This window comes from Tamandua tetradactyla, chromosome 4 (genome assembly GCF_023851605.1).
Source record: "Tamandua tetradactyla isolate mTamTet1 chromosome 4, mTamTet1.pri, whole genome shotgun sequence".
NCBI lineage: Eukaryota > Metazoa > Chordata > Mammalia > Pilosa > Myrmecophagidae > Tamandua > Tamandua tetradactyla.
In genome coordinates this window covers 28,864,151-28,885,601 of record NC_135330.1, presented here as the reverse complement: position 1 = coordinate 28,885,601, position 21,451 = coordinate 28,864,151, and the positions used below count along the sequence as shown (strand labels likewise).

The 21,451-nt window shown below is 36.2% G+C and overlaps 1 protein-coding gene across 17 annotated transcripts in view; it reads right to left on the bottom strand.

Annotated features, from left to right (window-relative positions):
• The window catches only part of RABGAP1L (RAB GTPase activating protein 1 like), a 734,005-nt gene that overhangs the window by 38,512 nt on the left and 674,042 nt on the right, over positions 1 to 21,451 (bottom strand). The window contains exon 1 of one of the 17 annotated variants that reach the window (XM_077157061.1): positions 20,837 to 20,861. The exons of the other annotated variants lie outside the window; for them this stretch is intronic. The gene's annotated coding sequence lies outside the window, so the exon portion shown is untranslated. Of the gene's footprint in view, positions 1 to 20,836; positions 20,862 to 21,451 lie in introns of those variants that run through there. 17 annotated transcript variants of the gene reach the window in all.

Genomic DNA, 21,451 nt, shown 5'->3' with positions numbered 1-21,451 from the left:
ATTCACCCCAAGATTTAACCTTAGGTGTGGTCCAGTTACCTTTATTTTTAAAAGCTCCTCAGGCAATTTGATATGCTTGCCATTTTAAAACCACTGCATTAAATTATCAAGTGATAGAAAGGAAAGAGTGAGGGAGAAGCTAAAGAGATTTTTATCAACTGGCCTGAGAATATCACCACCAGTTTCTGAGGAATATCCACTTTGAGTTTCAAACAACCAATTTATAAATAAATTTTAGGAGAGAATTAGGTTGTAATTCAGGACTGCCTATTTTTAATGTTCTAAAATGATTTAAGAATCTGTTATATACACAGTTTGGGTATGTACTGGGTTGACTAATATCCTCCATAAATTAATATCTACCCAGAATATTAGAACGTGAAGTTATTTGGAAATAGGATCACTGCAGATACAATTGGTTAAAATAGATAAAACTGGTTAGAGAAGGGTGGGCCCTAAATCCACTAAGACTGGTGTCCTTATAGGAAGATGGAAATTTAGACTCAGAGACACACACAGAAAAGATGGCCCCATTAATACCCAGGCAGAGACTGGAATTATGCTGCCACAGGCCAAGGAATACCTGGGGCTTCCAAAAACTGCAAGAGGCAAGGAGGAATCCTCCCCAGAGGCTTCAGAGGGGCAAGGCTTTTGTTAGCACCTAGACTTCGGACTTCCAGCCTCCAGAACTGTGAGGGGATAAATTTCCGTTGTTTTAAACCACTCAGTTTGTGATACTTTGTTATGGTAGCCCTAGGAAACTAATACAGGTATTAGGACAAACCACGTTTAGTATCTTTTTTTTTTTTTTTGGCATGGGCAGGCTCCAGGAATTGAACCTGGGTCCCCAGCATGGCAGCCAAGAACTCTACCACTGAACCACTGCTGCCTGCCCAAAATCAAGTTTAAAGAAGAGAAAAACTATAAGCTTCAAAAAAAAAAATATTTGAGCAACACAGTTTCTCTTCAAATTGGATGCAGGGTGGTTTAGGAGATGAAAAAAAGGTTTAGGAGTTAAACAGCCCTACATCTAAATCTTTGCTCTGACAAATACCAGTTATATAATTTTATGAGCAATTCATTTAAACTCCTTATTAGGGCTTCAATTTTGAATTCTTTAAACTGGGTAACACAAACAACAACCAACAACAATGACTACTTCCTTTTATTCGCACATAATGCAAGCCATGGTAGCATTAATCTATTTTATAACACTTAATATACTTTATACTACTTAAGCCTCAGAACATGAGGTGGATGTTACTATACTCGTTTTATAAATTGAGTAAACTGGGAAAGACCACAAAATGACAGACCCAGTAGACCTTTTTGACACCATGGCTAAAGCCTTAATTGCGGGGCTCTACACTGCCCGGCATCCAGCCAGCCCATGGGGCTCTCAAACTCAGGACCCCGGAGAGATCTCCTCAATAGCCTACTCTAATAAACTGAGCTAATCAACTCAGGGAAGATGCTGATATTACTACTTTAACACCTATACCTGACTGGGAGATGATGACCTGATACCTGCCATATTACTTGGCATAAAGTAGGAGCACAAAACAAAATCAAAACTAAAAATCTATCCCCGCCCCCCCCCCCAAAAAAACCTCCAAAACAAAACATCTGTGCTCCGATTTTCTCTGGAAAGCTAGAAAAAAGAGAACTTCAAAGAGACCCAGGAGTGGGTGAACTAGGAATTTAACTCTGGGACAGAATTCTTAAAATTCTACAAGTCTTAAGAGGGGACAGATTGCAATGACAAATTTTCTCCTCTCACCGCCTTCTGGAAAAATGTACTGGGGGCGTAAACCACCGAAGAGATTTAAAGCTTAAAGCAAATCACTTTGTGATACTAGATCAGTCAGTTTTTTGAGGCCTATATGTTTACTGGGAATGCTGTTCTTCTCTGTGAATTATTTCATATATTTCTTTCTTTCTGCTCCACTTCTTTGTGTACTGATTTGTCCAAATTATGCTAGATTCTTTTCTTCATCCACAAGCAATAATTACAATAATAATAGCTGGGTTACAACTATTCCTTGCATTTTTTTTTTAACTTTTTTTATTGTATAGTATAACATACATACAAAGCAAAGAAATTAAAAAGCACTAGTTTTCAAAGCACTCTAGAGAAAGTGGTTACAGGACAGATCGCTGAGTTTGTCATGGGCTACCATACCATCCTCTCATATTTTTTCTTTTAGCTGCTCTAGAATATAGGAGGCTAGAGGGCTTAAATACTTTTTTATCATCACAATCAACTTTTTTTCCCTCTTTTTTTTGTGAACAATAACATATATACAGAAAAGCTATCAATTTCCAAGTACAGCACCATAATTAGTTGTAGAACGTATTTCAGACTTTGACACGGGTTACAATTTCACACTTGCATTGGTTTTCAAATCTGTTTTTTTTTTTTCTCAGTTTCTTTGCACTTCAAGGAGCGAAACATGATGCTTCACTGTTTTTCTTTTAAACAATAAAAATTCCTATCTCACTGTATCTGTTATGCTTACTATTGGACTAAATGGAAATTCAGATTTTTTTTCTTTTGGTAAAAATTAAGAAGCAGTATTATCTTAATAGTATACAATGCTAGACATTTTCATTTTATTTTGGGGGGTGTGTACTCAAAATCTACTGTAATGTTGCAAGTAAAATTCAGTTTTTAATTGAGATTTTAGTTTGAAATTTATCACTTAAAAATGAAGTGCAGTGCTTGGAGAATTCAAGAATGATTATTCTATTATTTTAGCACCAAGTGCTAAAAATTAAGATTCTAAGATGGTATATAATACACTGAATCTGGCTATCTGCTGAATGGTCTGATTCTAAGGAGTAGATTAACTAGATGTAGTTCCAGAATTGGGCCACAGAAATTTGATACAGTTGTGAACTCACACTGAGCTAATTAAGCTTACTTAAAACTGGACAATGAGACAGGATAGGAAGAACGGTAGGGGAGCCAAGCAGGACACTATTTTATACTACTATCAAATACCACATTCATTATAATAGCGTTGGCCTTTCCACCCAGACTGCCAAGAAACTTGACGCAATACTCTTATGTTATTATCATTAGCAATTATATCAAAAGCAAATATATATCTCTTGCTGAAATTCCTCACAGCAGACAAAAGGCTATAGACGTTTATGCTATAAGAATTTAATTCAAAAGACTAATGTGCCAAACAATCTGAGTAATTCTGTCTTCAGAGAGATTCAACTTTAATACACCAGACTATTTGAAAAAGATAAACAGTAGGAAAGAAGAGAAATGGTGAACTCTTTATTGTATTTATCTCCTTCCTCTAACGGCAGTAGGTACAACTGGTTGGAAGTCTTTAGCAACAGTGTTATGTTGCTTGATGCTTGCATTGCCATTCTTACACATCAACTTTTTAACATGAGAGACAAGACATATCTACAACTCTGTATTTGTCAAAATTATCCATTTACTCCCTCATTCAATAAATATTTATTGACTAGCTACCATATACTAGGCACAGTCCTTCAGTAGCCACTGCACAGTCTATGCCCTCAGAGAGCTCATAGTCTGGTAAGGAGAAATGCTTTAAAGAAATGATCGGACAATTTAAATAAATATTCTTAAACAAGTAAGTTAAGTTCTATAAGGGAGGAGTAAAGGTGCAGGGATATCACACAAGGCTGTGATTTTGATTGCTTCTCTAGGGAATGACACTGAAGCTGAGGGATGAAGAATGAGTTAGTCAGTCAAGAGTGGGGAAAAAGGGTGTTCCAGGATGAAGAAATAGTGGGCATGGGATGGAAAAGGGCAAGATCAGCTACATAACTTGTGGGACCCAATGTAAAACAAAAATACAAGGCCCCTTGTTTAGAAATTAAGAATTTAAAGATGGTGACAGCAAAGTATTAAACCAAGTTTGGGGCCCTTCTAAGTGCAGCGGCACAGGTTACACATCCATGAAGCTATCTTGGGAAAGAGGGACACATGTCGAGGGGTCGAATGCCAGCTGTTGTAACATAGTAGTGGTAGGGGGAATGGCTAGAGTTGGGACTGCAGGAGAGGTGCAGAGGAACCACCCACAGCTCAAGGCTTCTGGCTTCCAGAGGCCAGTGTCATAGAGGGCTTATTACCATCTCCTTCATTGTTCTCCAAATATTTACTAAAGAGCTGTTATGGAAGCATGACAGTCTGCTGCCTGCGTGCTAAGAGGAAGACAAAGAAGATAGTCTCTGTCTTAAAGGAACTTACAAATAATTCTGTAATGTAGGGTAGAATAAGAGGTATAAACACTAACTGTGGGAGATTCAAGGTATGAAGATTATTTATTTAGGGTAGGGAACTTCAAACACACAGACAAAAAACTCCAAATGGAGTGAAATGAGCTTTCTCCAGCCTTCAGAGTAATGATTTAACACCACTGTGAGAACAGCGAGCACATCTAGTACTTTCTATGTGCGAGGCACGGAGTGATACATGCTTTACATGTTTTAATTCATTCTAGCCTCACATCTATGAGGTAGCTGCCATTACCGTACTCATTTTATAGACAAAGAAAGAGAGGCATAGAAAGGCTCTATAACTTGCTCAAGGTGACACAACTAGCAAGTGAGGGGAATTCATTTGAACCCAGGGAGTCTGGGTCTAACTGCTTGCTCTGGACTGCTATACTATATTGCCATTTTACTTTGCTTGTTTTATCTTGCCTTTTTTTTTTTAATCTTATGCTCCACTCATCTTTCCTTTTTTCTTTTTCTCCCTGGTTTTCTGTTGTTACTTTACCGTTTTCTCTACCGAGTAAGGTATATATGCTGTCTGAAATTGGTTAAGAGCAATACAATAAGAGAGGATCCATATCTCACACCCTATACAAAAATGAACTCAAAATGGATCAAAGACCTAAACATTAGCTCTAAGACCATAAAAGTGTCAGGAGAAAATGTAGGGAGATATAAATCTTATAACAGGAGGTGGTTTCCTAGACCTTACACCCAAAGCACGAGCACTGAAGAAAGAAAGGAAGAAATGGGAACTCCTCAAAATTAAACACTTTTGTGCATTAAAGAACTTCATCAAGAAAGTAAAAAGACAGTTTACACAATGGGAGACAATATTTGGAAATGATAGATCAGATAAAGGTCTAGTATCCAGAATATATAAAGAGATTGTTCAACTCAACAACAAAAAGACAGACAACCCAATTACAAAATGGGCAAAAGATTTGAACAGATACTTCTCAGAAGAGGAATTACAAATGGCCAAAGGCACATGAAAAGATGCTCAATTTCCCTGGCTATTAGGGAAATGCAAATCAAAACCACAACGAGATATCATCTCACACCCACGAGAATGGCCATTATCAATAAAACAGAAAACGACATGTGCTGGAGAGGATGTAGAGAAAGAGGCACACTTATCCACTGTTGGTGGGAATGTCAAATGGTACAACTGCTGTGGAAGGCAGTGTGGCGGTTCCTCAGGAAGCTAAGTATAGATTTGCCATATGAAATGGCAATACCATTGTTAGGTATCTACTCAGAGGACATGAGGGCAAGGACACAAGCGGACATTTGCACACCAATGTTTATAGCAGCATTATTTACAATTGCAAGGAGATGGAAACAGCCAAAATGTCCATCAACAGATGAGTAGCTAAACAAACTGTGGTGTGTGTGTGTGTGTGTATATATATATACATATATATATATATATACACGATGGAATATTATGCAGCTATAAGACAGAATAAAGTTATGAAGTATGTAACAACATGGATGGACCTTAAGGACATTGTGCTGAGTGAGAATAGCCAGAAACAAAAGGAGAAATACTGTATGGTCTCACTGATATGAACTGACATTAGTGAATAAACTTGGAGAATTTCATCGGTAATAGAGACCATCAGGAGATAGAAATAGGGTAAGATATTGGGTAATTAGAGCTGAAGGGATACAGATTGTGCAACACGACTGGTTGTAAAAATTCAGAAATGGATAGCACAACACTACCTAACTGTAATACAGTTATGTTAAAACACTGAATGAAGCTGAATGTGAGAATGATAGAGGGAGGAGGGCTGGGGGCACAAATGAAATCAGAAAGAAAGATAGATGGTAAAGACTGAGATGATATAATCTAGGAATGCCTAGAGTGTATAATGATAGTGACTACAGGTATGAATTTGAAAAATGTTTTTGCATGAGGAAGAACAAAGAAATGTCATTACTTCAGGGTGTTGAAAATTGATAGTAATTAATATTTTAAAATTTTAACTTATGTGTGAGACTAAAGCAAAAAATGTTTATTTGTTACAAAATTTATATTTTGACTAGTGCATTTCCTAATATAACTTATGTAGACAGCTTAATTGAACACCATAAGGACATGGAACCTTGAGTAGGGCATGAGATATTGATATTGTTGGTTTGTCCAGAGTGATGCCCTGATAAATCCCAGAGTGATTTGAACAGTGAATAAAAAAGTATTTGCAAAGTCTCTTTGGGGAATGGTAAGAAAGGAGGAAAATTCAACTTCCCCAAGTTGAATTCTTGATATTCTCACAAGCAGTGTAGACAACCAAAGCAGTAGGCTGAGCCCCCAATCTTGGGGTTTGTTCATATGAAACTTAACCCCACAAAAGATAGGTCAAGCCCACTTAAAATTAGGCCTAAGAGTCACCCCCAAGAGAACCTCTTTTGTTGCTCAGATGTGGTCTCTCTCTCCAGCCAATACAACAAGCAAACTCATCGCCCTCCCCCTGTCTACGTGGGACATGACTCCCAGGGGTGTGGACCTTCTTGGCAACATGGGACAGAAATCCTAGAATAAGCTGAGACTCAGCATCAAGGGATTGAGAAAACCCCCTAGAATGAGTTGAGACTCAGCATCAAGGAAATGAGAAAATTTCTAGACCAAAAGAGGGAAGAGCAAAATGAGGCAAACTATAGTGTCAATGGCTGAGAGATTTCAAACAAGAGTCGAGAGGTTCTTCTGGAGGTTATTCTTACGCATTAGATATCACCTTGTTAGTCAAGATGTAATGGAGAGGCTGGATGGAACTGCCTGAAAATGTAGAGCTGTGTTCCAGTAGCCATGTTTCTTGAAGATGGTTGTATAATGATAAAGCTTTCACAATGTGACTGTATGATTGTGAAAACCTTATGTCTGATGCCCTTATCTACCTTGTCAACAGACAAGTAAAACATATGGAATAAAAATAAATAATAGAGGGAAAAATGTTAAAATAAATTTAGATTGAAATGCTACTATTCAATGAAAGGGAGTGGTAAGGGATATGGTATGTATGAATTTTTTTCTGTTGTCTTTTTATTTCTTTTTCTGAATTGATGCAAAGGTTCTAAGAAATGATCATGATGATGAATATGCAACTATGTGATGAGATTGTGAATTACTGATTATATATGTAGAACGGAATGATCATAAGTTGAGAATGTTTGTGCTTGTTATACTTTTTTAAAAAATTAAAAAATTAATAAAAAAGAGATATACAATAAGAAAAGTAATTTTGCTAAAGATTTTTCCATTTTTTAAAATTATCTACAGCCAAGCCATAGATAATAGAAAGAAGAATATGAAATACATTTAGGTATGAATTTCTAAAAGAAGATGCCAAATACAGCACTACTTTATTCTTGTACTGATGACAGTCTCCTAACGTATCTAAGTGCTGATGGCGACTAAAGCTCATGGAGGTATGGACAACTACTGCTGACTCCCTGAGAATTAGGGACACTGAGTTAATGCGACTCCAGGAATCCACACATTGTCTTTCAGTAATACCATGACTTGATGCTGGACCCATTTCTCACAGAATTGGGAAATGCATGTATACGCTTATTAACCGAACAATACAGTACACAGGTACTATGTGGAATTAAATAGAGCTACAACACAGTTCTTTCAGAGAGAAATGGACAGTAAATTTAAAATTTTGATTACTACCACAATATAAATAGAAGCCTCATGCTACTATGGTTTAGAGGAGAATGTTTTCACAAATCCATCAGAAAACTTAGGGAGACTTTAAGGAGGAGTTGGCATGGGAGCATCATCCTAGAGGGAGGTTTTGCACACTGATCTAAGCCAAGTTGCCCTTTCCCAGGTATCATTTTTGGTTGTTGTTTTTAGCTATTAGCAGCCACTAATGATTGGAGATAGTCAAAGCCACAGGTCTTCTCTCTGCTACCAGATAGTCCATCACAACAAAAGCAAATGTTAGACTGAACACTGCTACGCAAACACTTATTAGGAAGCAGACATGTATGTAATCTGCTCTTGAAGTCCTAGCTCTGTCCCTTAGGTATTCCATCAAGGATCTCACAAAAACTGTTCACTAGAGGGAGATGTGACAAAATTCCATGGTAAGACCCAGTTTACCTTCTGATGAAACCAGATTAAAGCATCTTCTGTTAGTTGTGGCCGTTAGGCTCAGAGTCCTCAGCTTTGGGTGCTTTTCTGCAGGTTTTAGGTTACCAGGATTACCAGATTCTTATACACAATTCAGGCAAAGCCAGAGAGGGGCCTGTACAGTATTTCTAGCCAATCTAATTAAAAATTATTTCTGACACCCTTTATGCTAATTAGAAAACTCTCAAGTGTAGATTTAGATATCAGTAGGTTACATTTATAGTAGCGACCTCCTGATTAGGGTCTTTCCGGTGCCAATCAACCATCCCTAGAGTGTGTACTTCTGTGTAAGTATACTCCTTCAAATGTTAATAAATAAAGTCTAAAGTATAGAGTAAAATTAACACACATTATATCACACTGTGTAGGTTATAGTATTTTAACATAAATCACAGTAAACTGTAGGGTGAGACTGTGAGGTATGAACGGGGCAAGATATTCTAGATGAATGTAAGCAGTTCGTTATTGCTTATTACTGTCCCATTACACAAATGATTTAAGGCAGAAGAAAACTGCTGTAAACAAAGGCATGGGATATGGGCTAAACTTAAACCTAACTGTGCTAAGCAGTTAAGTTAGCCTGGGTGCGAAGTTAGTTCCCCTAACATAAGCTATCGGCAGAGCAGGCTGGAACAAATGCACTGGACCCGGACCTTGCAAAGATCTAGACTGACCACAAGTGATGAAAGCGTGAGCTTATTTTGGTAGGTGCTAGTTCAGTAACCATATTTTTTAAAAAATAAAAGGCAAATGGCTTAACAGATGTTTGTATCCATTCAATCTGGAATATGAAAGAACCAGTAATATTAAACATTTTTTGATTGTTTCAATAGTATATAGAGCTTATGAACCAGAATATTTAATGCTAGAGCTCCCTTTTTAAAAAGATAGTACAGAGGAACTGATGTTTATAGCAGCATTACTTACGATTGCCAAGAGTTGGAAACAGCCCAAATGCCCATCAAAGGATGAGTGACTAAACAAGCTGTGGTATATACATATGATGGAATAATTCACAGAGATAATACAGAATAAAGTCATGAAGCATGTAACAACATGGATGAAACTTGAGGACATTATGCTGAGGGAAATTAGCCAGAAACAAAAGGACAAATACTCTATGGTCTCACTAATATGAACTGATATTAATGAGTAAACTTTGAGAGTTAAAGTTAAGAACACAGCTTATTAGGAGATAAAAAAGAGGGTAGAGATTGGGCAGTTGGTGCTGAAGGAATTCAGAATGTATAACAGGACTGAGTGTAAAAATTCAGAAACAGATAGCACAATACTATTTGATGGTGGCACAATTAATATAAGTACACTAAATGAAGCTGAACGTGAGTATGGCTGAGGGAGAAGGGCAACAGGCATGCATGACACCAGAAAGAAAGACAGAGGATAAAGAATGAGATGGTATAACTTAGGAATGCTTAGAATGGATATGATGGCAATCAAATGTACAAATATAAAAAACATTTTTGCATGAGGAGAATAAATATCAACACTGCAAGGTGTTGAAAATGAGATGGTATACAGGAAAATGTACAATAAATGCAAGCTAGGGTCTATAGTCAATAGTAACATTGTAATATGCTTCCACTGTATGTAACAAAAGCATTATGCCAAAACTAAATGTCAACAAGCTGGGGATATAATGGAGTGTTATGGATTCTTTGTGGAAGAAAAGGAAATATCATCACATATATTATGGCGGCAAAGGCATGGCTACTTACATAGGTTGGATTGTACCATGTGTGAATAAAACTTGTTAAAAATGAACAAAAAGAAGTGCTAGAGAATGTGGAGAAAGAGCTGCACCTATCTCACTGTTGGTAGGGAAGCTAAGAGATACAGCCCCTCTGGAGGGCAGTGTGGTGGTTTCACAGGAGGCTAGAGGTGAGGTTGCCATGTGATCCTGCAACCCTATTGCTAGGTATGTACCTGGAGGAACTGAGAGTGGGGACACGAATGGACATTTGCACACTGGTGTTTATGGTGGCATTGTTCATGAGCAATGGATGGAGGTGTCTAAGGGTAGAACTGAGGGATGGAAGGGGGAACGGTGTATACATACAACGGACTACTGAGTGGCTGCAAGAAGGAATAAAACTGTAAGGCATGCAACTAGGTGAATGAACCTTAAGGACAGTATGTTGAATGAAATGGCAGAAAGAAAAACACAAATATTATCATTACTCACTCATATGGACTCACTAATATACAAACTCAGTGAACTGAAGTTGAGAGAATAGATTATCAGGTTGGGGCATATTGTAAGGGGTCCTAGATTGTAAGCTCTTACAGTCACATATATTCAGGAGATGTAACTGTTATTTCTAAATTCTGAGATACTGAGCTATTTGTGTATAACCTAGTCGTTTCCTGAAACTTCAGGTATTTATTGACACCTGAGACTGTGAGTTAGAGCAGTGAAGCTATGAAAGTCAGCATTACCCAATAAAACAACTGTTTAAAAAGTTGAAAAAGTGATCACATTTCAACTAGAAATATAAATGAAGTGGATGTGGATAAGACTAAGGTAAATCAGAATACAGAGTAAAAGATGATATGATCCATGTTTTAAAACTTCAACTTCGCTGTGAGACCAACAGGAGAGATGTTTATTTGGTATAAAATTTATATTTTGGGTAACACATTATCTAATTTAGGTCATATGGTCAGTTTATTTGAACACCATAAGTACATGGAATCTTGAATGGGGCATGAGATCTTGTTGGTTTTTATAGGTTAGTGTGATGCACAGATGTATCCCAAACGAATCCGAGCAGAGAATAAAAAAGTATTTGTAAAGTCTCCTTGGGAGACTGGGGAGAAAAGAGGAAATTCTCAACTCCCTGATCTGGGAAATTTTTGTGATTGTGAAAACCTTGCATCTGATGCGCCTTTTATCCAGGGTATGGACAGATGAGTAAAAAAATAAGGATAAAAATTAAATAAATAATGGGGGGGCAGGGAATATAGGGTAAAACTTTGGTAGATTGAAATCTAGCGGTCAATGAGAGGGCGTGGTAAGGGGGAATGTATGAGTTTTTTCTTTTTATTTCTTTTTCTGGATTGATGCAAATGTTTTAAAAATGATCATGGTGATGAATACATAACTATGTGATGATATTAATAGCCACTGATTGTATACTATGGATGGACTGTATGTGTGTGAAGATTTCTTAATAAAAATATTTTTAAAAAGTAAATCTAAAAGGGCAGGCTACAGTGGCTGAGCAGGCAGAGTTTTCGCCTACCATGCTGGAAAACTGGGTTTGATTTCCGGTATCTGCCCATGTAAAAAAAAAAAATTGTAAATCTAACAATCTAAAACAACAACAGTAACAAAATGGTAGTAAAAGGGTAATAAAGGGAGATTTTTAAGAATGTTAATCTAAAATGGTACAAGAGGAGAGAAGCAGCAGTTGAAAGAACATTTAGGAGGTATGAAACTAGATGAGGAGAAAAGGACTTTGTTTAAGAAGGTGATAGTAGAAAATGGAAAGGTAGGAACTTATAAAAGAGAGGTCTATATGTCTTCCCTAGGACAAGTGATCTGTCCCCTCCTGGAACTTCTTTCGATTGAGTCCTTACCACTCATTTAATAATTAAATATGGCTGTGCATTATCTACCTTTTCCTGGAGTATGAATTTCCTAACCTGATTGACAGGTTTTAAGACAAAAAAAAAAATCCTGCCTTACTTACAGTTGGTATACTCCTATTTCAATCTATACAAAGTTGAATTAGGAGATGTCTAATGCAGATTTATTCAGTTAGGTATGTTCTTAATGTTTCATGGTTCAAATGTGTAACCAAGAAATTAGGATTTAAAGTATGATTTTGACTACTGAATCATTATATAATGTTCCTTTTTGCTTTCTGACATACTGGAGTAGACAGAGGGAAATACCTGAAATCTCTGAATTGTAATACAGCTGCCTTGATCTCTGACAATCATTGTATAGCCCTTACCTTTTGCCTCTGTGATTGAAAAAGCCCTGTGACTAATCTTCGAATTTGTACCACGTTATCCAGTTTTTCAATCTTGTAATTACTAAAGATAGCCTCTAATATTTATTAATGAAGGGTTTTGGGTCAGTCCAGAACTAACCCACCTCTAATCTAAAGTTATCTTGATGACCGAGATTGGATCTAACCAAAGTGGGCCCACCTGATAAGCTCAGACTTTAACCTACAAGTCACCTATATCTCTCCACCATTGTCTTACACACATTCTGTGACTAAGTATGTAATCAGTCTGCACATGCTCTATAATTATATCCCCCTAATTACATCATCGGGGGCCACTGTGCTCATTATCCTAAACCCTGCCCATCCTCTCTCTAATAAAACTACCCAAATTACTGCAGTTCGAGGAGACAGATTTTGGGTCATTAGGCCATCTGCTCTCCTACTACGCACCTAGTAATTAATGTTTTCTCTCTTTGAAATGCTGGTGTCTCAGGAATTGGTTATTGAGTGCGCTGGGTAAAAGAATCCATGGCCTTTGTCCAGTAATAGATGGAATTTTTTAATTAGTTAGAATGTTGGAATAAAAAAAGATTCAGACTATGCCCACATATTTTCCTTGAATTTAGTATTACAGGAGATTTGTAATGACATGGAGCTTCTATGGAAGACCTAGAAACCCACTTAACATTGGACATTTTTTGCTACTTAAATGAGAAGAGTGTGATAACCAATTAAAAATGGCCATTTTCCTTGATATGTTTGACAGAGCCAGTAACCATTACTTCTGTGCTGTGCGGCCATTTCTAAAATAGTACATAAGAATAAAACAATTTGTGTAGAATTTTTATGCTGAGCAATTGGATGGTGTTCCCTAAATCTATATTTGTTTCTTGGTGGTAAAAAAAATAAAACATAGCAGGAAGAAAGTAAAAACATCATGCATGCTAACTGCTTAACACATGAAGAATAAATATATATCTAACAGTCAATAAGACTATGTTTAAGAGGATCCTCATTTTGGGAAAAAGGGTAAATAGCCAACTGACTTTCTAAAACTTACTAAAAACTGTATTGATGGTAACACGGGAGAGGACTCCCAGGGGTGAATCCCGACCTGGCACCGTGGGATCAACAACTACATCCTGACCAAATGGGGGAAAAGAAGTATTAGTAGCAGAGAGAGTTCAAATAGACTCAAGAGGCTACTCTGGAGGTTGCTCTTACGCAAGCCTCAGGTAGAACTTGCTACCTATCATAACCTGCCAACCCCCAACCAGGACCATTCCAGCCAATCCTAAAGAACACCTAAGGCAATATACAAGATTCCACAAGGGTTCCAGGCACTAGAGTAACTTGCCAGAAAATAAGTCCCTCGTCCAGATAAGTCCTGAAACCTAGCCCAGCCTCTCCAGAACATCAGGCAGTTCCATCTCCCTACCCCATATTAATGACAGAACCTTCCAATATGAAAAATTTAAAATTGCCATAGCCCAAACAACCCCAATGAGAGGTATGGAAAGATTAAAGGTGATGCTGGAATTATAAACAGAAGATAGGACTTAACAAATGAATATGAATGCTAAATCATTAAACTGATATCTCTTTTAGTCTCCAGTATTTTAGAGCAGCTAGAAGTAAAAACCTAAAATTGTTAAATTATAACCCATGTCAAAGTCTGAAATATGTTCTATAACTAATTGCAGTGTTGTGCTTGGAAATTTATAGCTTTTCTGTATATATGTCATTGTTCACAAAAAAAGAAGGAAAAAAACTGATTGTGATGATAAAAAAGTATTTAAGCCCTCTAGCCTCCTATATTCTGGAGCAGCTAGAAGGAAAAATATGAGAGGATGGTATGGTAGCCCATGACAAACTCTGGGATCTATCCTATAACCACTGTTTGAAGAGTGCTTTGAAAACTATTGCCTTTTTATTTCTTTGCTTTCTATATATGTTATACTATACAATAAAAAAGTAAAACAAACAAACAAAAAAACAGTATTGTATCATTTTTTATGTGGAGAGTAGGCCAAGTGAAAATATATTTGACATTAGGCTTGGCTACACACAGGTAAAGGAAAGGTCAGAAGATTAGGGGGCTTTTTGTTCCTGTTTAAGGTATATTTATTGTAGTTTACACATGAATGCTCTCCAGAGCTTGGGGTGGGGTGACCTTTATGTTCCTATTGCCATGGAAACTGTTGTGAGGCAAGAAAAATATAGTATGAGGAAATGTGTATTTTAACCTTCATTTCCTTTTCACTTATCCAGCCCTCATCATTTCCATGGGAACAAGAGTTGAAAGGTCTCCAGCAGCTGAAAGTAAAAGCTTGTTCACCAAATACAGCTGTTTGAATGTCAGCTGAGAGCTGTAAATGACAGTTTTCAGCAGCTGTTAAAAAATTTAAATGGTGTTTTCCCTAATAAATTCCCCACTGTTATAATTTATGAGGGAAACTGACTATATAACTATTGTTAGGAATAATACTCAAAGGAATCTTTTGAGGCTTATGTCTATTGCTCTCTCTCCCACTTCCATTATCGTATAGCATTTTAAAAAGATGACTGGGATAGGAAGCATAGTGAAATGAAGAGAATACTGATTAAGTCACTGTGATGTCACAAACTTTCCCCAAATGGTAGACATGGCAAAAGTAAAAAGGAACTAATTAAACTAAAGGAGGAGGAAAGAATGAGGAGGAAGGATGGATTTAATTTAACTTTTAAATTTTGATTACATTTTACCACAAGAAATTATGTGAAGATTGTCAGGCACACTCAAAGAATTGGAAGACTAAGCCTACCGAACCTGGCAAGAAATCTATATTGGAGAGAATTCTACACACATATAGCATTGCTAGTCAAATCTGTTTGGTACCTGAGTTTGAATACAGAAGAATGCCTATATTTCTTTAGCTACTATAATGGAAAAGGACAGGTCACTTGATAAAGACTACCCATTTTCCCTGCTACGGTCAAGGGCTTTAGAATATACAGGTAAAATGATTTAAAGATGGAAATCTGTGTTATAAGCTTTTAGTTCAAGGGGAAATAACCTCATCAATAACCTGAAATGAATGCCATCATTTAAAACATATCTGAAGGTTGAGGGGGGAAAAAAAAAGAAGAAGAATTCTTTGTTTTACATGTCCATAACTTAAGTTTATCTCTGAGGTACTTTTTCACTCTTTTTTGGAGAGGTTGCTATTCTCAGTTGTTCACTATTACTTGGCTTCCATTCACACATGCCTCAGGCAAAACCAAAACCTGAACATGATTGGCTCATCTGAGCATTTAGCAGAACGGTGTCAAGAATGTTAGCCAACAAGAGATGGAGAAATTACAGAAGTATTCTAATAGATCTTTGGGGCCTAAGTAGACTTTTTACTTTCACCATAATCGCCAAGGTGGTATTTCCAAGATAAGAGTATAAGAATAAACAATGGAGGAGACTCACTTTAGGATAGCCAGTTTACATTGTTGAGTCACTCCATATCTGTTTACTTCAAGAAGCACATATGGAGGACCAATTTATCACTTGGCACCAGGTATTGGTATTACTGAGATTTATGAAAAAGGCAGAGTTTCTAACTGCTAGACACTTGTTTTTTTTAAAAATGAAGTATTACTATTTTTTATTAGTCTTATTAAAAAATAATATGGTAGCTTTCCTTCCCTACCTCTCACTATTTTAGACATGAAGGCTGTCCTGAGGCTGTGCAAATGTCACTATTAGGTAACACATAATTTAAGACACAAAATGCAGATTAATATTTGCGAAAAATGAAAATGGTCCCTGGGTGATTCTATAAATGCTGGACTAAAGTAATAAATAAATTTGGGCACTTTCCAATTCTCAAAGCTTTTTTCTTTTTCTTTTGATAAGCAAATTATTACTGGCTAATGTAATAAGTTAGTTTGATAAAGCATACTTTTTATCCCTATTAAGTGGAAAGTGATTTAATTAATAAAACAGATGGAAACAACTGTGAAATTTGACAAGTTAAAGCATGCTTTAACTTAATTCAAGCTAGTATTTCCTTGCTAAAAACCATCATATCTAAGTACTTCATATTCTCATCAATTCCGCCATCAGCACTAGTAACTGACTTTCTTTTTGGAGATAGTTTCCATCCAGAAACAAAGTTAAATTAAAATGTACACACTAAAAAAACAGCATCAAGACTTGCTCCTATCATACACAACTACTTAGGGCATATATTGACAACCGGGACTTTTAAAAATTATAAAATGTTACTGTCATGACTTATAATGGAAACATAAAAATGCTGTAATTCAAAATGATAAATGCATGAATTTGAAAAACAACTATATGGGCTGGCCACAGTGGCTCAGTGATAGAGTTCTCGCCTGCCATGCCAGAGACCTGGGTTCGATTCACGGTGCCTGCCCATGCAAAAAAAAAACAAAATACAACTATATCAAATATTGGAATTCTAAGTTTTTCATATTTCCTTTCTCAGTACTAACAATTTCCTGAGACATACTTTCAAGAGATTATTTATAAATGCAAACTCATAGGGCCTGGACAAAATTAAGCCAAAATCCATATTAATTAATTTACTTCTCTTGGCCTTTATGAATGTGAGAGTGTATTTTTGTATCTGTTGTTCCTAATTCGGAAAAAACTAAAGGTATCACGCCTAGATATTCTCAGAACTTTTAATTATATTCTCAAAATCATTAATCACATGAACTCAGAAACAGTTGGAAACATTTTATGGAAAAACAACAATAAAAGGCTGAGAACAAAGAAAATGAAAAGTCAGGTATCAATCTCCTCTTAAGAAAGAATTAGCTTTAATTCAAGGGAAACCAAGGGAATTCCTTAATTGGAACTGAAAGCATTTTTTAATTCAAATACTATATAGTAGTAAGTTATTTCTTTTTGCTGACAGAAAAGCAAAAGATATATGGAATATTATCTGACCCAGAACTCTAAATATTAAAGAACTTAGTCTGTGGCTTATCTAGGTAAGGTGAAAGTCTCAATAATGAATTTGATAATTATCTGTTCTCTATGATAAAAACATTTTCTCTATGTTTCATGTCATTCAAGAAAGAAATAAGACTTACTGTTACTAAACTGGTTTACCACAGAACTTATTTTATTCACTAAAATGTAAACTTCAAGTTTATATGGAAGTCAATATATTTTTGATGACTGTAGAAAACCTAGAGAGTAGGAGAGTAATAGTTCACTAATTGTACATTATATATAAATAATTAATGATTGCATGTTAATAATTAAAGACTCTGCACAATTTCTGTTGTTTTAAAGTATGCTGTTTGCATTTATGCTGACCACCTCAACAATTAGATTTAAATAAAATGGTTTCTAAGCCAAAAAGACAACACAAAGTATAGTTTGTCCACAGTTTCTTGATGTTCCTTAGAGGGCTGGGCTTTCCACAAATGTAGATTGAGTTAGATAGACAGATATTTCAGTTCTGACCCAGATGGAAGGCCATAATTTTTAGGATGGTTTTAAAGCCCTAAAAAAGGTCTGAAGACACACTTGACAACCATGAGATCTTCATTATGCCAGAAATACCCTAAACGCAGCAAAATATACTTAGAAGAGACTCCATTTCTCCTTAAGACAGTAGGCTTCTAACTTGGTGTGTACATCCAAGTCTCCTGTGTCAAAGCACAGATTATGAGGTCCCACTCCAGAGTTTCTGGTTCAGTAAGTCTGGGATGGGGCCTGAGAATTTGCATTTCTAAGAAGTTTCCACATTCCTGATTTACTGACCAACCACCAAGCTGTTCTGGTTTCCTTCTTTCAGAGCAAATTATTGAGTACTCTTCAGTCATCTAATTTTCTTTTGTGTTCAAACCCAGGGAGACAGTGTCTGGGTGGCCTAGTGTGGGAGACTGTGTCCAAGTGAGGTGAGGAGCGTGATGATGCAAGGGGATGGCCCTGTGGGGGATGTCAGAACCCAAGAAGGGTTAAGCAGACATTTATTCAGAAAGGCAGCCAGGCAGGGGTGAATTGGAACCCAAGTGGAATGAGGACCAGTAGAGCAATCTTGTATAGGGAATCAGAGACGAGGAGGGTGAGGAGGTTGCCTTCACAAGGCAGAGAATGGCAGCAAAGACGACAGATTTGGCACATACAGGGAGACTGATCACTTAAGTAATGTAGTAAGGATTCAGGTTTCTCCTTGTTGGAGAAAGGAGTTATAAATGTGGAAAGGAAGAAAAGTAGACTAGAATGGGCTTTTGTGCTAGACTGAAAGAGGAGATAAACATGAGAAGTCAGACTTTTCAGGTACATAATTAGAAAGAGAAATACAGATGTAAATGCATGTATGCCTGAGTGTGTGTGTGTGTATGTGTGTTCTATAGTTCTGTCTCCTGAGAGGGCCTTAGAAGCAATGATATCCCAGGAGCAATGAGCACATCTACTGCACAAATCTTGATTGTAAATATTTTTCACTACTAAAAGGAACCAGGGCCCTGTCTAGAAATGCCTGATTCCAGGGCTAAGGCCAGGAAAGAAAAAAGGTGTGGAATATTTTGCTGCTCTAGAAAGGAAATTATGCTCAAAGAATAAAGAGAATATATCAAAAGGACATAGAAACCACAGTGAATGGCTTCTGCTGACCAAATCAGGGACAATTTGAGCATTAAAATAAATAATGATAGTAACATAATATAAATAATTTAACAAATAGGTTGCCATGAGCTCATATAAATAAAACAGACTGAAAGTTTGGGATATTTAGAATATATTTATATATTGAAGGAATGGAATACTTACATAGCTTAAAAATGTCTTCCCAAAAATTCTTAATAATTAGTTAGGAAGTGGAAAAGAACAAGCTTACAAGGAGACCCTGGCAGGAGCCACCTTGGTCAAATACCCAAAGAGAACACCACCAGTGACAGAACAAATCAAAATCATGTTTCATCTGGTAAGATGGATGTAATAAGAAGAACACAGCATCACCTTTGTGATATTTCTCCCAAAGATGCACACCCTAAATCTAATTATGAGGAGCCATTAGACAAACTCAAATTGAGAGCCATTCTACAAATAACTAGTTTGTAATCTTCAAAAGTATCCTGGTTATGAAAGTCAAAGAGAGACTGAGAAATTGTTGCAGATTGAAGGTGGCTAAAGAGAGTTGGACACAGCATCTGATTCAAAGTTCATCTTCAATAAATTCTTTTAAATAAAGGAATAAATATCCTTCCTTGAAATCTTTAAAGACAACTATTGACTCTTGGGAATAGTTCTGATATAATCGTACATGGAGAAAGGAAAAGTACCACATAATTTCTCTGGACCCATCCCAGTCTACCCATTCTATCCTGTTTACTCTCTAACTCCTTTCCTATTACTCAGAGCTAACTGTATAGTAGACATTTGACCATGAAACATTCAGAACTTCGCTGGACAGGGAAATAATTACACACCCAAAAAGTGATCGGTGAAAGCTGTTTTGTAATTTAAATCTCATTTTAATGGTAATAAGGCAAATCTTGAATATCCACAACTAAACATAGTGGGAGGCAAACAAAATCTTCAGCAAGACAGGCCAGCATGTGCAAAGAGTTTCATACGAGCTTTTGGCCACTTTCTTGTAGGCTTAGCCAGGAAATAATAAGAATCAATACATTTAAATGTGGGTTGTTTTTTTTTTTAAGTTAAATATTAACAAAGACTTTGGGTATAAAATAGGATTGTGCTTTTTTTTTCCATACAGTGCCTAGAAGGCTGATGGCAAGTGGTAAATTCACGTTTAAATGTACATCTAAAATACCATCAGTTTCTTCTATAAGTGAAATGAGATGGCTATAGTTTATCAATTAATTAGAATTTTTTAACACCTTTAGGCAAGAGCAGAATAGAGTTGTATATTTCACAGTTATAAAAACTATCTGTCCTTTCCCTGTTCTCTCATAAATAATCCAATTGGTTGAGACCATTCTGGTTCAGTATGGCAGAGAAAAACATAAAACAATAGCTGTCCCTTTATTAATCTATTTTTTAAAAATAGATTAATATAATTCTTGATAGGGCAGAAACAAATTTTTGAGACCACTAGTTTCTATTAAGCATGAAAAGCCTCTCAAAGAAAATTCCTAACAGAGGATCAGTGAAAAAAGCATTATCTGTTAGAAGCCATAAGAAAGAGTTCCCTTATTCAAATAATTCAAAGCTAGGCTTAGAAGTTAAGTATTAGAATATCAATCTCACCATTAGCACCAAGGATTCTGAATTTCATTCTTAAGATATAATATAATCCCATCAGCTTTCCCTCTCATATAACATAAGAAAACACTGACTTTTGTTGGACACACATATATTCATACCACCTGGAGCCCAGCACAGGGAGGTACAGGTATATTGTGAAGAACCTTTGAGAACGAACAAAGTTATGCATTACTGAGCATCCACACTGCTTACTTTGCCTCTAATTTTGGAAGATGAGATGCGATGGAATGATTTTTAAATGTTTCTGGTAAAAATGAAAAAAAAAACAACTATGGGTTAAAAAAACAAATTATTCCTTACTTGGTAAGCTAGATCCTGAATAAATTAGACGTGGATTGTTTTATGTTCTATTCATTTGAGTTTCAAAAATGTCTTCATGATTAGATTATTATTGATTTTAGTGGGTGTGATAACAATATTATGGTTATTATTTTAAAGTCCTTACCTGTTAAGATACATACTTATTTTACTGAAATGTTATGTCTGAGACTTTAACATTCTAGCAAGAAGTTTAGAGAGATGCAACAAAAGGTTGATGGTATCGAAGCTGGGTAATGGGTTAATGGATGATCACTGTATTCTTCCTATTTTTGTATGTGTTTGACTATTTATATAAGTTTTTTTAATGCAATATCATTAAAGCTTTGGGGTATAATTATGGCTATGACAGAGTAAATTTGGGTCTGGATTTAAGCCCTTTCAATTTAAACCATTAGTTTAGAAATCTAACTCTATCCTTGATAGTCTCCACCATCTAATACTATAACCAGAGATACTTAATAGCTACAGTCAAACCTTAAATACTAT